At 35.7% G+C, this 25047-nt stretch overlaps 1 long non-coding RNA gene across 2 annotated transcripts; it reads left to right on the forward strand.

The window, feature by feature from the left end:
* Positions 1 to 12608: 12608 nt before the first annotated feature.
* LOC109167963 lies at positions 12609 to 24221 on the forward strand. Of its 2 annotated transcripts, XR_002051958.1 has the most exons (3): positions 12609 to 12695; positions 12869 to 13077; positions 23837 to 24221. It is a non-coding gene; the product is annotated as an uncharacterized LOC109167963 (long non-coding RNA). The 2 variants fall into 2 exon arrangements; XR_002051957.1 differs by lacking the exon at positions 23837 to 24221 and having other exon boundaries at positions 12869 to 13204.
* The last annotated feature ends 826 nt before the right edge of the window (positions 24222 to 25047 follow it).

Genomic DNA, 25047 nt, shown 5'->3' on the forward strand with positions numbered 1-25047 from the left:
TTTTGCCCTATGCCTCCAGTAAGCATCTTCTTGGATCTCCATATTACTCAGAATTCCTTCCAGGCGCTGGAATTCATTCAAGGATGCCAAATCAGTACGACCCCTAAGATGTAACTGTTGCTTCCGCAGGTGTCTGATTTTTTCACCAAACTTATGGTACCGGTCTCCGCCCCATCTTGACAATTTGTTCCCACAGTGTGTTATACAGTCCTGGATCCCTTCACTCCTCCCCTCCTCCCACGACTTCTCCACACATTCCTGCATCCATCATCATACAACCAGGCCATTTCAAACCGAAACCCTCTCCTTCCTCCTCCTCCGTTTTGTAACAGTCCATAGACACTCAAAAATAATGCAGAATGATCCGACCTCCTCATTAGATTATTAATCACCCTAGCCCCAGGCACAATGTCACGCCAATCATTAGATGCTAATACCTTATCCAATCGTTCTTCAATGCAAGCTGGCGTACCCTTTCCTTTTTCCCAAGTAAACCGGTAACCCTCCATCTGCAACTGAGTCAAGCCACACTGGTCAATAGTCTCCCCAAAGCCGCGTAGGAGATTATTAGGGTGTGGATTACCTCCTCTCTTCTCGTGCTGGAATAGGAGATCATTAAAATCCCCAATCATAACCCATGGTAAGGTGGACCGGGATGCAAAGGACTTTATCAACTCCCATGCTTCTGCCCTCCTATGGCGCTGAGAGTAGCCATAATAACATGTCATTCTCCACCTCGGAAAGCTAGACATTTTTACTTCAATATCAATGTGATTTCTAGAGTAACTCAATAAACTTGCTGTATTATTCTTCCGCCATAACAGTGCTAAACCACCACCACCCTGCGGTGTCGGATCAACATAAAAAGTCCCTCAAAACCAAGGGTGACACGAATTCTTTCAGCATGTATTCGTTGCACCATTGTTTCCATAAGAAAAATAAAGTCAGGCTTCTTTCTGGACGCAAGGTCCGTTAATTCTCGAACTGTTCGTGGATTGCCCAAGCCACGACAGTTCCAGCTGATAGTACTCATAATGACGGGCGGGTCTGGGAACCAGAACCCGCCATGGATAAGTTTTTTTGGATCTCTGTCATAATCACATCTCCACCAACTCTCTCATCACCCCCATCATTGGCCTCAGCCCTTCTTCTCTTGCTCGCAGCCGTGACCACATCACCTTCCACCTGGTCACGTGAAAGCCCAGTTGGCCCCCCTTCCTGCCCATCAACCCGTGGCCTATGTACCATATCTGGCCGTGTTCCTGTCATCGGGTTGCCATTCATATCAAGTAGCCATGAAGCACTCACTTTTCGTGGTCCTTTTCTAAAACCAGCACGTAAACTCTCATCATACGGATATTGCTCTACCGGTAGTTTTGCATCCCGCGCCTTCAAACAGTACTTATGAAGATGCCCCATCATACCACAGAAGTAACAAAAGTTGTGTAATCTTTCATATTTGAAATTTACCCAACAAGTCGTTTTATCCCTCTTCATTAGTTTCATACGCCGTTTTAGCGGTTTCAAGACCGAGATTGAAACCCTAATCCGGTAGAACGTCTTCCAAGGTGCATTCGCGAACCTATCATCAATCTTGATAAAAACACCCAAAAAATTTCCTACCTGCTCCAAAATAAGATCCGAGGTATAGCCCAACGGCAAGTCATGCACCTGTATCCACATATCAACCGAATCCAGCGGTACCGAGACCGGTATCTCACCATCGTGGATTTGCTTGCAAACAAAAGTGTGGTTCTCAAAGGACCATGGACCACCATCTAGAACCAACCGAGACTAAATGTCCGTGTCATGGAAGAACACAAAGAGAAACAGCCCCGGTTGCAATTCTGAGACCCGAACCCCCTTCACCGGCTGCCAAACCGAAGCCATGACCTGACTCATGTACTCCGCCTTCACAAGCTTGGTAGTTAGGAACCTACCAATTAGCCGCCACGTTGGTGCTGCCTCGGCCGGCTGTTCAGCGCCTTCCTCCACCGCCGGCACAAAACATCGTCTTCTTCGTCGTCCAAGGCCACGTCCGCCCATCGGCGGCCCAACGCCGCCACCGCCTGCTGCGTCGCCGCTTCTTGCTCCGTCCCTTCCATCACTGTTACGCCGACACAATACCCGGAGAGAACGCCCGATTTGCGCCGGAAAACCTTGAAACACAAGAGAGAGAGCGGAAAACCCTAGTAAACCCTAGAGAGAATATAATACAAGTTAACCTAACCGGGGAAAGTCACCTTATTTATTTATTTATTATTGTAAGATTTTCACGGGTTAAACCGAAAGTGATGCATGTCATCCTATCCATACCTCATATCTTGACAAGATTTAATTAATTCATAAAGAGTAATTTAAATAAAATTTACTTAATTGAAATGTTGAAATTGAGGGGATGTTTGCTTCAAACATTGGAATTGAAATGGTAGTTGAAATCAAATACTTGGCAATGATAATAAGTTAAGCAAAAAGAGCATTTGTGTTTGGTAATAAAACTAGTGTTTTACTTGTGCGGTGCACAGAATCAATTATATTATTATGCATTAAAAAAAAATAGAAAAAATGTAAAGATGTTAAAATGTATAATATAAAAATACAGTTTGAGTTCCATATATTTTGTCAAGTATTTATTTTCATATCATACAAAATTAAAACTAAAATTTTATATGGTTAATATAGTCCCTAATCAAGTGCATATCTAGATAAATCTATAGAGACAGTTTACATTATTATATTGATTTATTCCAAATTGTATTTCATATATATTATAATTGCAAGAATATAAATAATAACTAATAGAATTACATTTATACAAAAAAGATGTAAATTTTAAATTTTGCGTGAGTAATTTAAACTCTAACAGGGCGTTTGGTTGGAGGGAATTTAAATTTCATTATCACTTAATTCCCACCTAATTCCAAAGACCACTAAATTCCTTAGTTTGGTTGGAAGAAATTGCAATTTTCTCATTTTCATGAAATTAAAATCCTATGTCCCCACCTCCACACCCCCCCCCCCCCCAAATGGGATTTTAATTCCATAGATTTTAAGAAGAAAAAAAAGACAATGATGAGACAAAATTACCCTCTCCTTTTTAACCTTAAATTGATGCCTGATAAAAACAATGAGCATTTTGGACTTTATACCACTTTCTACTTATTCCCTTTCAATTCCCATGTATACCAAACATTAGAATTGAAATTCTCAGTAATTTTATTCCTATAAACCAAAGACTGAAATTTAAATTCCCACCTTATTCCCTGTAATTCATCTCCCATGGAATTGCAATTCTTTTCCCACGTAATTCCCTCTCTCCATCCAAACGCCATGCACTAGTACAAAATAGAGCAAAGAAATACGACTTTAGGCTACCCTTCTTTAAACAAGGGTAGTGTATTGTTTAAAAAAAAAAAGGGCGGTGGCATACTTGTAAATAAATCAATAAGAAATCGCTACCCTTTCTATTAAAAAGGTAGCGATTTTAAAAATAAAAAATGACGGAAAGAGTTTCCGCTACCCTTTCTTGTAGCAAGGGTAGCGCGGATAATTATATTATTAAGGTCTGCATAATATTATTAAGCTCAAGGCTTTTCGCGTCCCCCACATCCGCTACCCTTGTACAAGGGTAGCAGAAAGCCTTATACAAGGGTAGCGGATGTGCAGATCTGTACTAGTGATAATAGAATGCATTTCCTTCTATGATTGTATAATATACTTTATATGCACATAATATTTATTAATATGTATTTAGGAATATTCTATAATATAATGTCCTTAATTAAAATTTATATTGTTAGATTTATAATCTATATCTATACTATTAATAAAAGCAAAATTCTACATTTTAACTTTCCGCCCAAAACAATCCTATATTATTAAGGTTTGCATAATATTGTAAAATAGTGTAATACAATTCATAATATAATACGGAGTATATTGTTTCATACTTTCTTATTCGTACTACAATTCTACATTAAAATTTCTATTCCTATTCAACAATATTATTTCGTCACTACTCCAATCAATATCAATACTATTATTAAAAACAAAATCATCTTTTTTAAATTCTTGCCCAAACACATAATAATAATAATAATAATAATAATAATAATAATAATAATAATAATAATAATAATAATAATAATAATAATAATAATAATAATAATAATAATAATAATAATAATAATAATAATAAGGTTAGCGGTAAAAAAATGAAAAATAAAAAAACTCTGTAATTCGAGAAGTCATAATGTTCTAAAATATTTCTACGTGTTATTTTACTATATTAATCTAATGAATATAAAATAAGGAATATTTTGAAAAAAAAAAGTTATTTATAATTTAGATTAAAATTACAGGCTATTATTTTAATATAAATCTGATGAATCTAATGAATATTTTGTGAAAAAAAAAAGGAAAAGAATTAGTTATTAAGAATCTATATTTATACTAGGGAAAATGACACTTTTTCCCCCTGTGTTATATGCTTATAGCACTTTTTCCCCTGAGTTATTCATGCATTCACATTTGTCCCCTCAATTATTATAAAAGTGGCGGTTTTTTCCCCTGATAATATTAAATGGACATTTCTATCCTTAAAACAAATATTTTATTTATTTCTCTTCTTCAACAAATTATTGCTTATACGTAGGGATGACCACGGTTCGGTTCGAACTGAACCAAACACTATAGCAATCAAATTAAAAAATTTCGGTTATGATTCATAACATAACCCAATATTTGAGTTTCCGTTTATTAAAATCGTGAACAGGAAAAAATTGGATCCTGAACCGTGAACCGGAGGTTCAAATCGGAATAACTACTAGCAATAGCTTAAATTAGAATTATAATATTTGCAAATAGTGTATGTTTTTTTTTTCGCATTTATATTGACTCTCACATATAAGTATATATAATCGCGGTTTGAGTTTTATTTTGAACCGTCGGTTCACAATTTTGGATCCAATTTGAACGGTTGGTTCAAACTTTCTTTTAAAATTTTATTTTTTATTTTTAAAATATTCTAAATTCAACACTTAATGTATTTTATTTTTTCAAATCGTGGTTATAATTTGTTAGAGAAGAAAAATAAATAAAATATTTATTTTAAGGGTAAATATGTCCATTTAATATATCAGGGGGGAAAAACTGTCACTTAAATAATTTAGGGGGAAAAAGTGTTATAAGTATATAACAAAGGGGGAAAAAGTTTCATTTTCCCTTTATACTATTATTAAAAACAAAATCATCATTTTTAATTTTCGTCCAAACACTTAATAATAATAAGGTAAGCAGTAAAAATGGAAAAATGGAAAAGAATCCGTAAGTCAAGAAATCATAATATTCTAAAATTATTTCTACGCGTTATTTTACTAATAATATAATGAATATGAATATACGAAAGATTTTTCAAACAAAAAAATTCAGTTATTAATAATTTAGATTAAAGTTACAGAGTATTATTTTACTATTAATTTAATCAATCAATACTATTATTAAAAACTAAATCCTCCTTTTTAATATCCCTTCCAAACACTTAATAATAATAATAATAAGGTTAGCAGTAAAAAAAGAAAAAATAGAAAAAAATCTGTAATTTGAGAAGCCATAATATTCTAAAATTATTTCTACACGTTATTTTACTATTAATCTAATGAATATGAATATTAGGAAGATTTTGCAAAATAATAATAATAATAATAAAAGAATCGATATTAACAAGTTATATTAAAATGACACGTCGTTATTTTACTATTAATCTAATGAATATAAGGATGGTTTTGCCAAAAATAATTGGAAAAGAATTAATTATTAATAATCTATACTCTATAGTACTATTATTAAAACCAAAATTTTCCATTTTCACTTACCGCCCAAACACTAAATAATAATAAGGTTAGTAGTAAAAAAAAAAATATATATATATTTGTTCGTAAATGTTAGACCTTAAGCAGTAAAAAGTGAACTACTAGACCAAATAAAATCAAATATGAGTAAATACCAGCAAACGTCCTCTGACTTTGGTGGCACTGCCACTTTTAGTCCTTAATTTTTAAATCAACCACTTCTAGTACTATAGAGTATAGATTATTAATGAATGGTTTGACTATTATGATGATGAAATTGTTTGACTATTATGATGATGAAATTAAACATAGTAATTAATAAATTAATTATGAAAAGACTCAATTACCACTTCTATAAAGGAGTATGAATGGTTGATTTAAAAGTTGAGAACTAAAAGTGGCAGTGCCACCAAAGTCGGAGGATGTCCGCTGGTATTTACTCAATCAAATATTCAGTCGTAAAACTCTAAAATTGAAAACCTAACTGCAATGTACTTTAATTTCACTTTTTTGCAAGTGCAAATTTTTCATACTAAAAATGCAAAATGTAGCCACTAAATGTGCAAAATGTTAATACTAAATGTTCACGTTTGCATAGTAAAGTTGGTGACAATTACGAAAATGTCACTGCATTTTTTTAAAAATCTGATCTGGTGCGTTCAATTTTTCCAAATGTTAGGTTGTGATTAATTCTTAATTTTCTCCTACGTACTTGTTCTCATATGATCCAATACATACATACATACATACATACATACATACATACATACATACATACATACATACATACATACATACATACATACATACATACATACATACATACATACATACATACATACATACATATATATATATATATATATATATATATATATATATATATATATATATATATATATTTGGCCGGGGTGGGGGGGGCCCTTAGGGTTAGGATTCAGCCTTTTGGAAGAAAAAAAAAAAAAAAATATATATATATATATATATATATATATATATATATATATATATATATATATATATATATATATATATATATAGAGAGAGAGAGAGAGAGAGAGAGAGAAATTGGAATAAAAATAAATAAATAAATAATTAATTAATTAATTAATTAAAATAGGGAAAATGATCAAATAAACTCTTGAACTTTATCTGAAAAGTCAATTAGACTCCTTAAACTTTTTAAAGTAGCAATTAAGTATGTAAACATGTCAATTTAGTTCATCAAAACCCAATTACTTGTTAGTGACCTGTAATACCAGGTCACTTAAATTTCGACGATTATCCAGCAATAAAAATCGAGGATGGAGACCAAGGCATCGGGGAGAAGGCATGGCCATCTTCGGCAACTGGATACGGCGACCAAATTGGTCGCCATCTCCCAAGGACAGAGAAGGCGATAATTTTGGCCGCCATCTCCAGTGGCGGCCAATTTGGTCGCCATCTCCTGTGGACGGAGATCACAACGCCTTGTTTTTCGTCCATTTTTATTGTTGGATAATTGTCGAAAATTCACTGACCTGGTATTGTAGATCACTAACAGGTAATTGAGCCTTGATGAACTAAATTAACATGTTTATGTACCTAATTGAACCTTTAAAAAGTTTGAGGGTTTAATTGACTTTACAGATAAAGTTCGATGGCATATTTTACCCTTTTCCCATTACAATAAAGATGTATAATACATATAACTACACATACTTATATGTGTGTATATATTAAAGTTGCATATTGAATGTATAAAAAATGACATTTTATTATTTCTATTTCTTTTTTTTTTATTCCTCATTTTTTATTTCATTGTTTAAAAGTAGGGTAATGAGTTTTATAAAAATGTGTATGTCAACCTCAACGATTATTTAATTATTTAATACAAAATGATATAAATAAAAAATGACTAAGGCGTCCCCTAATAATTTAGAAATTTAAAATACAATATTAATATTAACATAATTTGTTAGTGATGGACTAAAACTATCACTTTACACATAATTAAAGGAAAAAATTTGTGTGTGGTAATAATTCATGAATTGAGTCTACAATATGGGTATAATTAATGGACTAAAAACATCATTTTCTCTAATTACTAAGAACATCTTCAATAGGCATAGATTTTGAGGAGTTTTTGCAAGTGTAACTAGGAAAGAGAAGATGGGAGGGAAGAGAAAAAAAAAAAAAAGGAAAAACAAAATTTGAAAAGCAAAAAAAAAAGAAAAAGAAAAAAAAAGAAATATGCAGTTTAACGCAATGAGCAGGCGCGTGTAGACAATTTTGAGTGCACACGCCCGAATGGGCGCTTCAATGTTGCTCACGCGAGAGTTAATTCCAACGAAGGTTCATTGTCTTTGATGGTAATTGTAAATTTAGTCCCAGACTATAATTTTACTATTTAACACCCCAAATTATCATATTTTAGACACTTATGATCCTTCCAATGACTTTTTCGGTGAAAGCATATTTTAAGAAAGAACATTTTGGTTCTTCAATTATTATTATTATTATTTAGAGAAAATGACACTTTTTTCCCCCTAAGTTATATGCTTATAGCACTTTTTCCTCCTGAGTTATTCATGCATTCACATTTTCCTCCTCAATTATTATAAAAGTAGCTATTTTTCCCCCCGATATATTAAATGGAAATTTCTACCCTTAAACTAAATATTTTATTTATTTCTCTTCTTTAACAAATTATTGCTTATACGTAGGGATGACCACGGTTCAGTTCAAACTGAACCGGACATCATAGGAATCAAATCGAAATTTTTCAGTTATGATTCAAAACCAGAACCCAATATTTGGGTTTTTGTTTATTAAAATCGTGAACTGGAAAAAAAATTGATCTAAACTATGAACCGGATGTTCAAATCGAAACAACTACTAGCATTAGCTTAAAATTAGAATTATAATATTTACAAATAGTGTATGTTTTTTTCGCATTTATACTGACTTTCACATATAAGTATATATAACCACAATTTAGTTTTTATTTTGAACCATCGGTTCATGGTTTCGGATCCAATTTGAATTGCTGGTTCAAACTTTCTTTTAATTTTTTTTATTTTTAAAATATTCTAAATTCAATAATTAATATATTTTATTTTTTCAATTCAGAACATAAACTAGCAATTTCAATTCGTGATTTTAATAAACTCTAAATATCGGGTTCCGATTTTAAATTGTCATCATAACCTTTATGTTTATTGCTATAGTGTCTGGTCGGTTTGAAACAAATCGTGGTTATAATTTGTTAGAAAAAAAAACATAAATGAAAATTTATTTTAAGGGTAAATATGTCCATTTAACATATCAGAGGGAAAAAACTGTCACTTAAATAATTTAGAGAAAAAAAATGATATAAATATATAACACAGGGGGGAAAAGTATCATTTTCCCTTTTATTTATTTTAAGAAAGGACACCTGTTGCTTTGTTGATTTCTTAATGCTTTTAAATGGAATGCGTGTTAGGATTAGACTATCTCCCTTGTTTTTATATGCAATAAGTGTTAATTTACTATTATTTATAACTATACTAGTGTTGTTTTGTACTTGGGAGTAGGAGATATTGTTTGCTGAAATGGGGACCATTTGCCTTCATTTTGAAATAGGGAGTTCTAAAATGAGGACCGATTTCGTGTTTTATTTTATTTATTTATTTAATTTTTGAGCTATTCCAGCAGAAGTTTTATTTTTGTTTCCAAATTGTTTGTTATTATTATTATTTTTTGGGTACTATATAATAGGGAACACTAGGGACCACTTCATATAACGTGTATACAATAAATTTTATATAGGGATCACTTGTCCGCAATTGCATCAAAATAAAATAAAATAACGAAGAAGAAAATATTAACTATGTTTGCCTGAGTTATTTTATCTGTTTCTTGTTAACATAAAATGATGAGGATAATAATATAATGTATTTTTTATTGAAGATTAAACTGATGATGGTAACATGGGAGGGAAAACTGATGGTAAAACGAAACACGGTGAGGTATAATAATAGAATACATGGGAGGGAAAACTGATATCTTTGAATCCATGGAGGTGGATGGATGGGGTTTCATGACTTAAAAAAAAGGTTGAAGAATAAAATATACATATACTAATTTTATTAATAAAATATGAAATATAATTAATGAAATGAAATTATATATAAAATTAAATAAGTGTATGTTAATAAATATTTAAAAATTTTCTTAGATAAATACACATACTTATGCACTATATTAATCATACAAAATTAAAACATTAATTTTATAAATTTTTAAATATAATTATTTTAATTATAAATCTAGCAATATAAATCAAAATCGGAAAAAATATATTATAGAATTTGCCTAAATGCATGTTAATAAATATTATATGCATATACAATGTAGGAATAAGGTTCAAATTGGCCACTTAACGTAACCTGAAAATGCAATTAGGCCACTGAACGAAAAAAAAGTGCAATTAGGCCACTGAACACTCCAAAAACGTGCAATTAGGCCACTGAACTCTCCAAACGTATGCAATTTCAATGGATAGCAGGTTACCTGCTTACGTGGCAGCTGAGTTGGCATTTTTAAATAATTTTTAATAATTAATTTTAATAATAAATTTTATAAAAAATTGAAAAAAATAAATAAATAATAAAATAAAGTAAATTTTTTTTAAATAAAAATTTATTATTAAAATTTATTAAAAATGCCAACTCAGCTGCCACGTAAGCAGATAACCTGCTAAAATTGAGGGTAACCTGCTATCAGGTGAAATTGCACATTTTTGGAGTGTTCAGTGGCCTAATTGCACTTTTTTTTTCGTTCAGTGGCCTAATTGCATTTTCAGGTTACGTTCAGTGGTCAATTTGAACCTTATTCCTACAATGTATTATACAATCATATAGGAAAATTTGTCATATTAGAGTTTACATTTACTCATACAAAATTTAAAATTTACATCTTTTTTTTTTTTTAAAATTTCTAAATATAATTATATTCTTTTTAGTTATTATTCATATATATTGTTGAAATTATAATATATAAATACAATTAAGAATAAATCAATTTAATTATGTAAATTTTCTCTATAAATTTATCTAAATATGCAAATGATTAGCTAGACATTATATTAACTATACCAAATTTTAAATTTGTATGCTATGAAAATAGATACTTGACCAAATATATGGAAGTTCAACTATATTGTTATATTGTACATTTTAACATCTTTTTCATTTTTTTCTAATTCATTATAAGTTCATAATAATATATTTTGGTCTAATTTAATGAGTTCTAAGGAGGATGGTACTTATGAAACCAAGATTGGATTCCCATATGGGAGGTCGTGGGTACGAGACTCAATAGAGGCGACATTGACTCTTTGTGTTTCAGTAGGTTGAAAAAGTAGTGTAATAGAGTTAATAACATTCATAAAAAAAAAAAAAAAAAGGAGGATGGAACTTATGTTGGCACCATTGCCTATGAGTGTCGTAGTTTTATTCATAGCATAGTTTGTTTTAGTGTTCGTTTTATTTGTAGGAATGCCAAGCATGTTGCCAACAGTGGCGGATCCAGAAATTTTGTTTAGTGGGAGCGAAATATTAAAACAAAAGGAATAGTTAAGAAATTAGCCATAAATATTGTTAGATATGAGCGAAAAAAAATTATAACAAAATATGAAATGTAATTAATTTGATAAAATAATTCTAATAGAAAACACATTATAAATTACACATTTTATTATTAATAGAAAACACATTATAAATTATACATTTGAAGTTAGTCATAAATATTGTTAGATATGAGTGAAAAATAAAAAAAATATTTATAACAAAATATAAAACATAATTAATTTGATAAAATAATTCTAATAGAAAACACATTATCTTATTATTAATATAAAACTATATACATATATTTTGAAAGTATATACATATATTTTGAGATTCTAACTATATTGAAGCCACTATTATTCAAATTGCCATAATAATAAAATATGCACTTAAGCCATAAGTTGAAATCAAACCCTTGATTTCCTTAGACTAACGCGCACGTCCTACCATCTGCACTAACTTCTCTTTTGTTAACATTAACTGTTTTCTTCTACTTATACTTAAACCTTGTACTATATATACATACATATATACATACAAGAGTTATATATGGGGTGGGGGTGGGGGGTAGCTGCCCCCACTCCCCCGCTGTAGGTCCGCCCCTGGTTGCCAATGCTTTGGCTAAGGCTGAGGGGGTTTGGCAGTCTCACTCACGTTGGAAGGGTGTTCCACCAAACTCTATGATTAATTAATACAAGTGATTTGTTTGTTTGTTTTCAAAAAATATATATATGCAAGTCCAATTGTAATATTATATTATATATTTTAACATTTTTTTATTTTTTAAAATTTGTTATTTAAATTCATCATAATATAATTTATTTTATGCATCGTACAACTAAAATACTAGTATTAAAAAAAAAAAAAAGGAGTCCAAAAGATTAAAAAAAAACGAAATCATCAATCATCAACCATAGACTTAATAGATCACAATTTTACACTTTTCATTTTAAAACTGATATATCATCAATTCCATTTTTTTTTTATTTCTGTTTTCTTTTTTCATATTTGGATGTTTACTAAACATTTTTCTAATTTTTAGTCATGGAAAATATTTTAATTTTTAAAATTTGAAATTTTCTTTTTAAATTATAGTTAAGACTAACGGCTCCTTTTTGGGAATGTATTTAAAACAAAAACTTCATCAATTATACCATTCTTTGAAATTTGAATACCAACCTCTCCCTGTCCATCTCTCTGCTCTCTCAGTTTCTTTTCCTCTCTGTCTGGAGACCAATACACCATTTTAAAGGTAAGATAAATCAATTTCCCCTCTCCGACCATTATTATATATATGTTTCCTTCTTGTTTATAAAAATTTCAGCCACTTTCTATTGCACACAATTGCTTTTTTACTTTAATTTGTTCCGTTGTTATATAAAACACAACGAGAGATTTATGCGGTTGAAACGCCCAATTCCTCAGAAAACCATTGTTTTGGCTAACCTGAAGAATGTGGTGCCCGCTTATTGTTCGTCGTCCGAGTCACTTCGCGTTGATTGTTTCTGAGATTTTGAGAAGAAATTGCCTGGAGACACGGCCCTATTCTTTGTCAGGATTATCAAGATCATATGTGGTCAGAGCTATGAGGAAGAAATTTTCGGATAATTCGAAATCTAACTCTTCATTTTTCGGTAATGGATTTAATGTGTTTTCTTTTTTGCATTCTTGAATGTGAATTTTTCTTCTTTGTGATTTATATGACTTTAAAATTTTAAATTTTCATCTCTTTTGTATAAGAAACTTGAAATTTTGTTGTCACATTTCGTTCACTTTTACAACCCCAAAACAGACCTTAGTATATACAGTGATATAAATATTACAATCATTAATTGATCACTGAAAATATCTTGAGTAAACAAGAGTTCCCCTTTTTGTTTTTGATTTTTTTTTTTTAATTGAAAAAGGTTAAGGATTTACAAGAATGCTTTATGTTCACAACTAATCTTCTATTAAATCCAGTTCCATTTAGGAAAACTTCCTTTTGCTCAATCAGCAGTTGGAAGAAATACAAAATATATTGTCGTAGGAAAAGATTTATGCTGGTTAATGATGCATTACTGCCATTATTAAAAGTATAAAACAAATATTAACTTCAAATATTTTTACTCTGCAGATGCCTTAACCCTTATGGTTATCTTACATAAGAATTATAATGAATTTCAGGTTTTCTTTACTGCGGAAGAAAATGGGTTTATAGCTTACCTAGAAATATTTTAGTCTTTACTTCAGATTTAGTGACCTAGGAACTTTATAGTTCATGACTGTTGATTTAATATCTCACTTAGGAGTGAAAATAATATATTTGGCTATTTCAGAAGCAGATAGAGAATTTTGAGGAGTTTATGAATTGTTTGGGCTAGGGACAAATGTTTGAGGTTTTGCTATAGAATACAGCTTTGTGAATGAAAAGGTATTTTTCTTTTGATCCTTGTATTTTGTGGAACTAATAAATTGTTTAAACTCTTTGGGTTTCATCTCTACAATTGCCACTTGCTAAGTGCTTAAATTTAGTTTTAATATTGGGCGCTCTGTGCTTACACTTCTTCAGATGTCATAGGGTAGGCATACGTATATTTGTGTGGTTTATATGTTAGTTTCATTAAAGCACATGCTTTAGCAAACCCGTAAAGATGCTACTCAAGTAGTCACAAATTTGCATTCATTGCACACTTCTCAAGTAGTCACAAAGATGCTACTCAAGTGATCTTTCCTATAATGTCCGATTCTTTCTTTCCACCACACCATTCTGTTGTGCCGTTCTGGGAGTCGAGAACTCATGAGCTATTCCATTTTCAGAGCAGAAATATGAGTATAAGGAATTTTCAAACTCTTTCCCATGATCACTTCTCAGTCTTTAAATTTTTATGATGGACTCGTCCTTTTCTTTTTGTACTCTTATGCATAGAGTTTGAAAGCATTGAATGCCTCAGATTTTTCTCTCAGAAAGTATACCCAGCTGAACCGAGAGAAGTCATCTACACACACAAAAATGTATTTCTTCCCGCCAATGCTTTCAGTCTGAGTTGGTCCCATGAGGTCTATATGGACCAGTTCTAGACATCTCTCAGTAGTGATCACTTTTACTGCTTTGTGAGGAGCCCTTATTTGCTTTCCAATGGCTTAGGTATCCCACAAACTCTTTCATGTTCTATTTTGAGCTTAGGTATCCCACGAACAGCATCTAATTTGATCATTTTTTTCCATATCTCTGAAGTTTATGTGACCCAATCGTCGATGCCACAGTTTTGATTCGTCTGTTTTATAATTTAGACATGCTGTTTCATTAGTCAGAACATAACAATTGTCAGAGGATCGTGTTCCTTCCATTACCACTTGGTCTGCTTTATCACGGACTATGCATCAGTCACAATTAAAGCACACATTTCAATTTTGATCACACAGCTGACTGATGTTAATAAGATTTGCCTTCAGACCACTGACTAGGAGAACTTCGTCCAGATGAGGCAATCCTGGTATATTTAGAGTGCCTTTTCCAACTATCTTTCCTTTTTGTCCGTCTCCATATGTTACTGACCCACTGCTAGGTTGAACAGCCATGAGACACTTGACATTCCCAGTCATATGTCTGGAACACCCACTGTCAAAGTACCATCTTGCTTCAGTCATAGAAGCAGTCAGAACCACTGTGGGATAGCATATTACTTCTGATTTCCTGACCCAAACCTGTTTCGTGAAGGGGGTAATAGACTTATTCTGATATTTCTCCTTCCTCTGATCTCTGTAAAAGAAATAACATTCAGGTCGGGTGTGACCTTTTGTTTGAAAGTAGTGACAGATGGGTACGTATTGTCTAACTTTTACAAATTTAGTCTTGAACTTTGAGTAATGAGATTGAAATTTTACTCTGTCAGTCTCAATCTCAGCAATCCGGGTGTGCATAATTCCTTTCTGCTTTATCTGTACTGACCGTGATGTCTGACCTTGTTCATAACTGTGAACTGATTTACCAACTGATGTACCTTCTTTGATAAACATTGGCACTGTCTTTGAGGACTCACCTCGTTTGAAACCGAGTCCCTTCTTATCATTGGGGTTTCAGCCAGAATACAGGATTTTGTCTAAGGTAGAGGTGGTATCCATCATCTTGATTTTCTTCTTTAGGTCATCCAATTCCTTTATCAATTTTCCCTCTCGTGATCTTATCTGAGTGATGAGATCTTCTTTTAGGACGAGTTCAGTAGATAGTTTCTTCAGGTGATCATCTCGTTGCTTTAGATCGTCATTCAGACTCTTGTTAACTTTCACCAGTTGTTCCCAACTTCCAACTAGTTTAGCAAATTCCAGTTCCAGTTGTGTATGTCTCTCTTCAAAGTCATCTGATGATATGTAAGATTCTTCATCTATATCATTCTCTTCTTATTGATTTTATGCTGCCGTAAAGAAAGCCACGAAGTTTCCCACATTTTCATCAGACTGATCATTTGCTGCTTCATCTTCATCATCACCGAGGGTAGCTACCGACATAGCTTTCTTCTTTTTGAGATAAGTTGCACATTCAGATTGTATGTGTTCGAATCCTTCACACTCTCGACATTGCACTGATCTGTTTAGGGGTCTAACTGTGTCAGTCGGATTACTTCTGATTTGTCTTGTTCGGCCACTTTGAGACTGACTGCTGTTCTGTGAGAAGGAGGGCGTTTCTGTTTTCTGATATGAGGAGTTTCCACTTTTGTACTGTGTCCTGTTGGGTTGTCCTTGACTCCTGCGATTGAAGCCTTTCAATATTTTCTTAAAGTTCTTTGTTATAAGGGCCAAGGCTTCATCATCGATTTCATCTGTGTCAGATTCTCGATCAGCTTCGGCAACAAAAGCTACTGACTTGCCTTTTCTGCTGGTTACAGGTTCATCATCAGCTAGCACTTCAAGTTTATAAGTGTTTAAACTTCTCATAAGTTCACACACACTCTTTTTCTCCCAGCCTGAGTGTTCTTGAATTGCAGTCACCTTCATTCGAAAACGTTTGGGTAAAGATCGAATAATCTTTTTGACTACTCTTTCATTAGTAAAAGGTTCACCAAGTACAGAGGCTCTGTTCATCAAATTCTGAACCCGACTGTGAAAGGTTGAAATCGTTTCCTCTTCACCCATCCTGAGAGATTCAAATTCTGAATAGTACCAACTGAAGTTTTGACTGCTTGACATCACTGGTACCTTCGTATCTGGTTTCAAGAGTGTCCCATACTCATTTTGCTTCTTTTATTCCGGTGACAAGAGTAAAGACTGATTCATGCAGAGATCCAACAATAGAATTTAGAGCCTTATTATTTAAATCAGAGGACGTCATCTCTTCTTCAGTCCATGTCTCAATAGGTTTGGCCCCAGCAGTTCCATCAGCATTCTGAACTGTTGGAGGACTCTATCCAGTGAGGACAGTACGATAAACTCTGGTACCCTGTGCCTGAAGATAAACCTCCATGCGAGCCTTCCAGAAAGAATAGTTGTGGCAATCCAATTCAGGTGGTTTCATACTTGCATCCATCCTGAATCAAAAGACACCCAGCCAAAAACACAGGCAAAAAGCAGACAGATACCTAACAGATAACAATAGAAATAGCTTCTTAACGAAAGAAAAATGCAAAACAAAACTTCCCGTAAGGATCAAGTCATTGTGTAGACTTAAAAGCTCTGATACCACATGTAATTTTGCATTTTCCAGATTAAGATAATTATTAGCAATAAGAACTGTTGTAGAAGACTGACTGATGTAATGACGTGAGATGTCAGTCAGACGAATTGATAGAAGATTAGTTTGTCGAGGAAAAACTAAAAGCAAACAGTAAAGCCACACAAACGATGTTTACCCAGTTCGATACAGTGTGTATCTACGTCTAGGGAACGATCACCGAGACGGCCAATCCACTAACTCATAATCCAATGTATAAAGGTAGAGAAACAAGAATCTCACCCAAGTGCCCCACACAAGGTACGTACCCAGTCTACAAAGCTTTAGTAGATTGTTGAAGACGGAGAGCCACGCATGCAGAAGTCTAACGAAATCCCTTCGGTTGGAGAGCTAACTCTGATGCAGTCCGCTTCAATGACGCAGTCCCACGTTGTTCCCACAACTGAGTGATCTTCGCGTCCTTTTGTTTAAGCAACAATAGTTCTTCTCAAGTTTTTCATCATAATCACCAAGAACATATATTCTTGAGAAGAGGCATAATCAAAGATGTAATCTTCTATACCGCAAGGAGTGCCTTTTTGTCTTCTTAAAACGTAACCCTAATTCATGACCGAATGAGGGTACTTATACGTCCTTAGAAAAGCCACTCTCCAAAAATATCTTTGATTGTAGATGGTAGGACGACTTGTGAAGAATGCAATCTTAGAGATTCGCTCCATACCTTCCAAAACAGATCCGCTGATTTTCTTTCCAAAAGTCTTCAAACCGCGTTCAATGTTTTTGGAAACTTCTTCCTTTATCAGATCTTCAGTGTCAGTGCGTCTGTTGATGTCTCTGATCAATCAGTCTTCTGTAGCAGCAAACAGACACAAAGCTAAACCCTATCTTAGTTTGCCATAATAATAATGCCAATCATATGTTGGAGTTTTATGGAGAAAAACAAAACACTAACAAACTCCCCCTTTGGCTATTATTTGGCAAAATAATTCGACTAAGATAAACCAAAAACTATGGAGAAAGAAAGGAAGATAAAAATCGCATAAAGAGCAAAGTCTGAAATACAACCCTTAAGTGATAGCAGCACACATGTCGTGCTGATCAACAAAAATAAAAAGTAGCATTCTTCGCAGATCATGAGGCCATCACAAACACACGCCCAGACAGGGCCAGAAGGTACAGAAACACAAAAAGAAAACTCCCCTTGAGTTTAATCACTCCCCCTTTTTGCCAAAGATAGACCTGAAGCATTCATGCATTCGAGGGTTCATCACTGTCGGACTTCACGTTCTCAGCAGCAGCAGACTCAGTCAAGCTCAGACGAAGCAGAACAGTTGCAAGTTTAGTACGGGCTGCAGTGAGTTGCTTCGCGATGATTCCATTAACAGTTTCCAGCTCAGACACCCGAGCCTTCAATCGAAGGGATATCTGAATGTCCCTCGCATGTGGCGAGTCATCAACATGAGTGTCAGCATCAGAAGATGGAGGCGTAACCACAGGTGTAACATCTCGGATGTGCTTGCCAGTCAAGAGACGTGGATCAACATTGTAGAGCAGAGTTGGACAGATAATTTCGCTTGGCATTGGGACCAGGCCCTGCATTGTCAGAACTCCAAAAATGAGATTAGGATATGGCAGTCTTACCTTCTGTTCCCTCGGATGAATCAAAGTGAGGAAATGATAGAAGATCCACTTCCCTAGATCAATTGTCATTTTGGTGCCAATTCGAAATAGTAGAGCAGCCAGTTGCTTGCCAACCGTATGAAAGTGTGCAAAAGGTAGCCAATTGTGTAAGGCAATACGGTGCAGAATAACATATTTGGAGGTGAGCTTCGAGCTAAACAGAGTATCAACATCACCTGTAGGCTATACAGGAGTCTGACCACCAGTGAGGGTCCTTGCAACTAAATCCCAATCCGTAATCTCTTCCTCATCAACAGCCTTCAGACCATAATACTCATTAATCACATCCGGACCGAAAACATACCATTTTCCTTTGATGAAAATTTGCATGCACTGGGTCCCCGAAAGATTGTCAATTTCTTCATTCAGATTACAGAAGAACTCGTAGGTCAGCAGCTTGGAGTAGGGCAAATGGAGGTGACAGTCTTCATGAGGCCAACTTCACTAAGCAAAGGCAGAATGTCATAGACAGAATTCAACTGATTCTCATCAACCGATCGCTGAACTATAAGTTCCCGTCGAACCATCGTAGACCATTTTCCTTAAGCTGTAGCAGAAACAAACTGAGATTTGTAAATCGATGTGTCAGGGTTGTCCGAAGCAGCTTGGACATCAGGAGTAACACTCCTTCCTCTCGACCTTGTAGTTGGTTTCATCTTTCTGGTAGAGGTGGTGGAAACCGTAGCAGGTGCCTTGTTCTTGACAGACGATCGCAAAGTTTTGAAAACCTGTTGAACAGGTAGATCACTTTCAGCCTTGACGGATTCAGCAGATCGCCTTCTTTTCTCAGGTTGAACCGTATCAAGATTATCATCACCGGTTTCAACGGCTACTCTCTCAGGAATCCCTTTGAATGATTGGAGATTCTCTTGGTTGGATAGGATCTTTAGGCTAAAATCTGAAAAGTTGCAAGGTGGACCCCTTTGAATCACTTTAAGGCTAGGAAAGAATTAAATACTAGGTACAAGGCATAAGGCACCCCTTTGAATCACTTTAAGGCTAGGAAAGGCATAAGGCACCATGTACAACTTGTTGACTAATGATTTTAGTCAATTTTAGGTCCTCTGACTATTTTAATAAGGAATTAAGGAGAGTTTTACAAGGCAAGCTTAGAATTTATTAAATAATTAATTCCATTTAAGGGGTAGATTTCCGGGGTGTCACACTTTCTCCCCCTAACAAGAAGCTTCATCCCCTAAGCTTGGATGCAACGAGGTTCCAAAACGAACAACAATTGATTGACAAGTGTATCAAGGATCCAAGGTGGTTTTCAAACAAGGGTTGAAGTATAAAGGTTTCCACCAATTGACTAACACTACTAAGACTAAGTCCAAATCAACCCACTTACCCACAACTAAATCTAAACAACAAAACAACAAACGACTTCGGTACCTTGGGTGAACAAGTCGGGGTAGCGCTCCCGCATGGCATCCTCCAACTCCCAAGTGGCTTCTTCGATTCCGTGGTTGGACCACAACACTTTCACCATCTTCACTGACTTTCTGCGGGTTTCCCTCACCTTAGTGTCCAAGATTTTGATCAGCCTTTCCTCGTAGGTCAAGGTTTCGTCAAGCGACACGACTTCAGGTACTTCTTCAGTTGTGATACATGGAACACATTATGCACACGCTCTAGTTCCAAGGGTAAAGCCAGACGGTAAGCCAGATTTTCCACTCTTTCTAAGTCTCATAGGGACCGATAAACCTGGGGCTTAACTTCCCCCATTTCCCGAACCTCATCGCTCCCCAGGTGGGAGAGATCTTCAACGACACCTTATCCCCAACTTAGAACTCAGCTACTTTTCTCCTCAAGTCGGCATAGGATTTTTGCCTATCTTGAGCCATCTTCATTCTCCCCTGAATGTACTTGATCTTTTCCACCGTGTCTTGTAAGTATTGAGGTCCCAAGGTCACAGGGTTGACCAAATCCTCCCAGCACAACGGGCTTCTACATTTCTGACCATACAACGCTTCATAAGGTGCCATTCGGATACTTGCGTGATAACTGTTGTTGTATGAGAACTCGATCAAATCCTAATGTTCTTCACATGACCCTTGAGAGACCAACATGCAAGCCCTCAACATGTCCTCAAGAGTTTGGATGGTCCTTTCGGTTTGTCCATCAGTTTTCGGGTGGAAGGCAGTACTCAGCTTAAGTTTTGTCCCCATAGCAGCTTGCAAAGATTTCCAGAACTGCGACAGAAACCTCCCTGTCCGACACGATATCCCGGGGCACACCATGGTACCTAACCACTTGACTCGCGTAGGCCTTGGCTAGTTGATACCACTTTCTACCCACCTGCCCTCACGATCCTTCAACTTAACAATCATATTCTTCCGCCTTCGTGCAGAGGCATATTTATGGTAATACTTCGTATTAGGATCAGCCTCCCTCAACCAATGCTGCTTGGCCAGTTGCTTCCAGAATGCATTCTCCTGTTCCAATAGCCTCGCCAACCGGGCATCCAACTCCTTAACCAAATCCAAAGCCTCTACGTCCCGTTTTCCCCTTAGCCGGTTCAACTCCTTCCTTATGTTCCCAATCTCCCTTTCATATTAATGATGTCTGTCACCACCCCATCTACGGAGCTTGTCCCCACACCCGTCTAGCTTACCCTACAACCCCTCCCCATCGAAACCAGCCCATGCACTCTCCACCACCTCCCTACATCCCTTATCCAATAGCCACGAATTCTCAAAGCGGAATGGTGGCCTGCCTCTGGGTGCCGCCAAACCAGAATGTATGTCTAAAAGCAGCGCAGAGTGGTTCGAATTGTCAATACTAACATTAAAAACACGAGCCTAAGTGTGAGACTCACACCAGCCCTCCTCAGCCACTACACGGTCCAGTCTTTCCTCCACCCAGTCCCTAGTCCCCCTTCCCCGCTCCCAGTTGAATGGGTACCCAACCGTGCAAACCTGCAACAACCCACACTCAGTTAAAGTATCGCAAAAACCTTGTATCAGACTCTCCGGGTGTGGATGCAATCCCCGTTTCTCGGACTGTGCCATGAGGTCGTTAAAATCCCCCATTACCACTCAAGGCAACGGGGATAAACCTTTCAGTGATTTCAACGTCTCCCAGACTTCCCTCCTCCCTCGCCTCTCGAGGTAGCCATAAAACCCAGTTAAGCGCCATTGTGTCGCCCCCAGAGTTGTTACTGCTAAGTCAACATGTATACTGGAATAGTTCAACAAAGACACCACATCACTATACCTCCATAACACAGCTAGTCCGCCACTCAGTCCAACCGACTCCACACAAAAAGCTCCCTCAAACCCCAACCTAACACGCAACCTCTCCACATGAACCTTACCTACCTTCATCTCCATTAAGAACACTACATCGGGCTTCTTCCTGGTCACCAAGTCCGTGACCTCACGAACTGTTCGCGGGTTACCCAGACCGCGACAATTCCAACTTAAGACAGTCATTGCGCAAGGCGGGCCTCTGTCTCAGGTCCCGCCGTAAACAGAAGTGCTGCCTCACCCATAACCGTGGCACCTGCCACCCTATCTGCAGCAGCGCCATCTTCCCTTCTTCTTTTAGGGTCAGCCATTACCGCCTGCTCCTTCCTATCAGCCAGAGTACGGCTATTACCCACCCCAAGAGTCTCCTTTTCCACTACCTCCCGACCCACCACTGCTACCGGAGCCTCCTTCCGTGCTCGAATCAACCAGTGAGCCCCCCCGGCAGAGGACGTCTTCCCCAATCCCGCCCGTAACCATGGACCGTAGGGATAATCTGCAAGAGTCAGTTGAGAATTGCGCGCCTTGATACAGAACTTATCGATATGGCCAAGATACCCACAGAAAAAAACAAAAGGCGTGGAGCCTCTCATATTTAAGATCAGGGTTGTAAAAATCGATCTAGGAGCCCACCTAGGCGCTAGGCGCCTCTAGACCGTGGCAATTTCCCCCGTAGGTGCCCGCCTAGGTGTCTGTCTAGCGCCTAACTCGGCCGATTTGGCAGCCTAGCGTCTAAGTTAGTCGAGTTAACTCGTCCATTTCGGTCGAGTTAACCCGATCGACTTGGCCTATTTTTTTATTATATATATGTGTGTGTGTGTGCGCGGGCGCATACATATATATAATATGACATATATACACTCGTAGACTAGTTTGATACTTTGAATCTTTGAATGATTGAAGTATTTGAGTATTTCATATTTGAGTACTTTTAATTTTTAATATTGTTTTAATGTTTTTTTTTTTGAAAACCATTGTTTTGATGTTATGACTTATGAAATATTATTAATTCATTTATTTGGATGTGTTATTTGATTAAATGTTGAAAACATCCTCATTAAAATTGTCAAATTGCAAGTCTACCACTGTTTTTTTGGCGCCCGCCTAGCGCCGCCTAGACCGCTAGGCGCTGTCCGGGCGCCCGACTTGCGCCTAGCGCCTACTGCAACCATGTTTAAGATTCACCCACACCCAAGTTCCATCCCTTTTTCACTAGCTTCATCCTTCGCTTTATAGGATTAGTGACATCCAGTGCCACTCTAATTCTGTAAAACGCCATCAACCCAGTCCCCCTATTAACAGCATCCAATCTGATAAAACTTCCCACAAAATTCTCGATCTGCTCCAACACTAAGTCGGTGGTGTCCCCCCCCCCCCCCAAGGGAGGTCGTGTGCCTGAACCCAGATTGGCAATCAGTCCAAGGCAAGTGACGCAGGAATCTCACCCGGCTGGACGAGCCTGCAAACCAGCGAACTGTTCTCAAAGGACCATTGATAAGCACTATCTATATATTTAATTTAGATTAGTTTATATGGTAAATAAGTTTTATATTATATTATATTATATTATATTTATTTTGAACTTTATTTTATGTTTTGCATTAATATAATAATTAGTTGAATAATTAAACTTAATGAGCAAATTAATAAGAATTGGGTTTAGTTGATGATTTGGGCTAATTATTTCTCTTTTTATTGTTTTAGTTAGTCGCCCAACTAACATGTTTTATTTGTTTTATGATTTCAGCAGCCCAAACTCCATTTAATATATTTGTCCTTTCTTTATCTTTTTCCCTTATAAGATTTTTACGTACGTAGACAGCAGACTTCTTCAAGCGTTTCCGACAACGCATCGACGACATCTGCAATGGGAACTTCGTTCGTGGTCTGCTACGATGAAGGAAATTCGGTCAGCAACAATGAGGTCGTCCGCAATCTGCTACGGTGAATGACTCCATGGGCGAATGACTTCTGCGGCTGCTTCGAACTGTTGGTCTGGTGCCACGAACGAACGAAATCAATTGGAGCAGAGGTTGGAACAATTATAGCTATTTTGTTAGATTTTCTCTGGTGCGTAGAAATTAGTAATTTATTTTCTAGGTTTGATGTGGTTGAAGAAATTGGTTTTATTTTGTGGATGTTAGTGAAATTAGGGTTATTTTTAGCAGATTAGGGAGCTAGAATTAGTATAAATAGGCCTGAATTCTTTAGTAGAGGACAGTCAGTTCAGTAAGTTTTTAGAATAATTTTATTTCTCTGTAAACATTACATTATGATTTGTTGCTAAGTTTATTTTCCAACTCAAGAATAATTAAAGTTTTGGTTCTTTTAGGATTGTGAGACTTAATTTGGTTTTCTTTTATGCTATATTACTTATATATCTTCTATCATCTTGATATATTATTGCTTTGATTAATTGTGCAAAAAGGATCCGTTGTTCAATTTTCATTCCAGTAAATTGCCATTTAGAATTCTTGAATCCGTAATTGTTTAAGTATTCTAAACCTTAGTGGTAAAATAACATAGTTGATTATAAATTAGATTTTCAATCAAATACCACAACCGAATCAACTGCCTTTTGCTGCGATTCTGAAGTAGAGCAAGCAATGGCCGAAGAACAAAGGACATTGCGGGAGCTTTCTACACCAAATGTGAATCAACAACTGCTTTGTATTCAACATCCTGCATTAGAGGTTGGTATTGAATTAAGGTCAGATTTGACTCAATTATTACTTCCAAATTTTCGTGGACTTGAAAATGAAGATCCACATAAGCACCTAAAGGAGTTCCATGTGGTGTGTTCAAGCTTCAAACCACAAGGAGTGACGGAAGATCAAATCAAACTGCGTGCTTTCCCATTTTCATTAGCCGAGAGAGCAAAATATTGGTTATTTTACCTCCCTCCTAGCTCAATAACCACATGGACAGATATGGTAAGACTATTTCTTGAAAAGTTTTTTCCAGCATCACGAGTAGCTAGCATTAGAAGAGAAATATGTAGCATCAAGCAAAGAGACATAGAGACCCTT

Source organism: Ipomoea nil, unplaced genomic scaffold (assembly GCF_001879475.1).
Source record: "Ipomoea nil cultivar Tokyo-kokei standard unplaced genomic scaffold, Asagao_1.1 scaffold3170, whole genome shotgun sequence".
In the NCBI taxonomy this organism is placed as follows: domain Eukaryota; kingdom Viridiplantae; phylum Streptophyta; class Magnoliopsida; order Solanales; family Convolvulaceae; genus Ipomoea; species Ipomoea nil.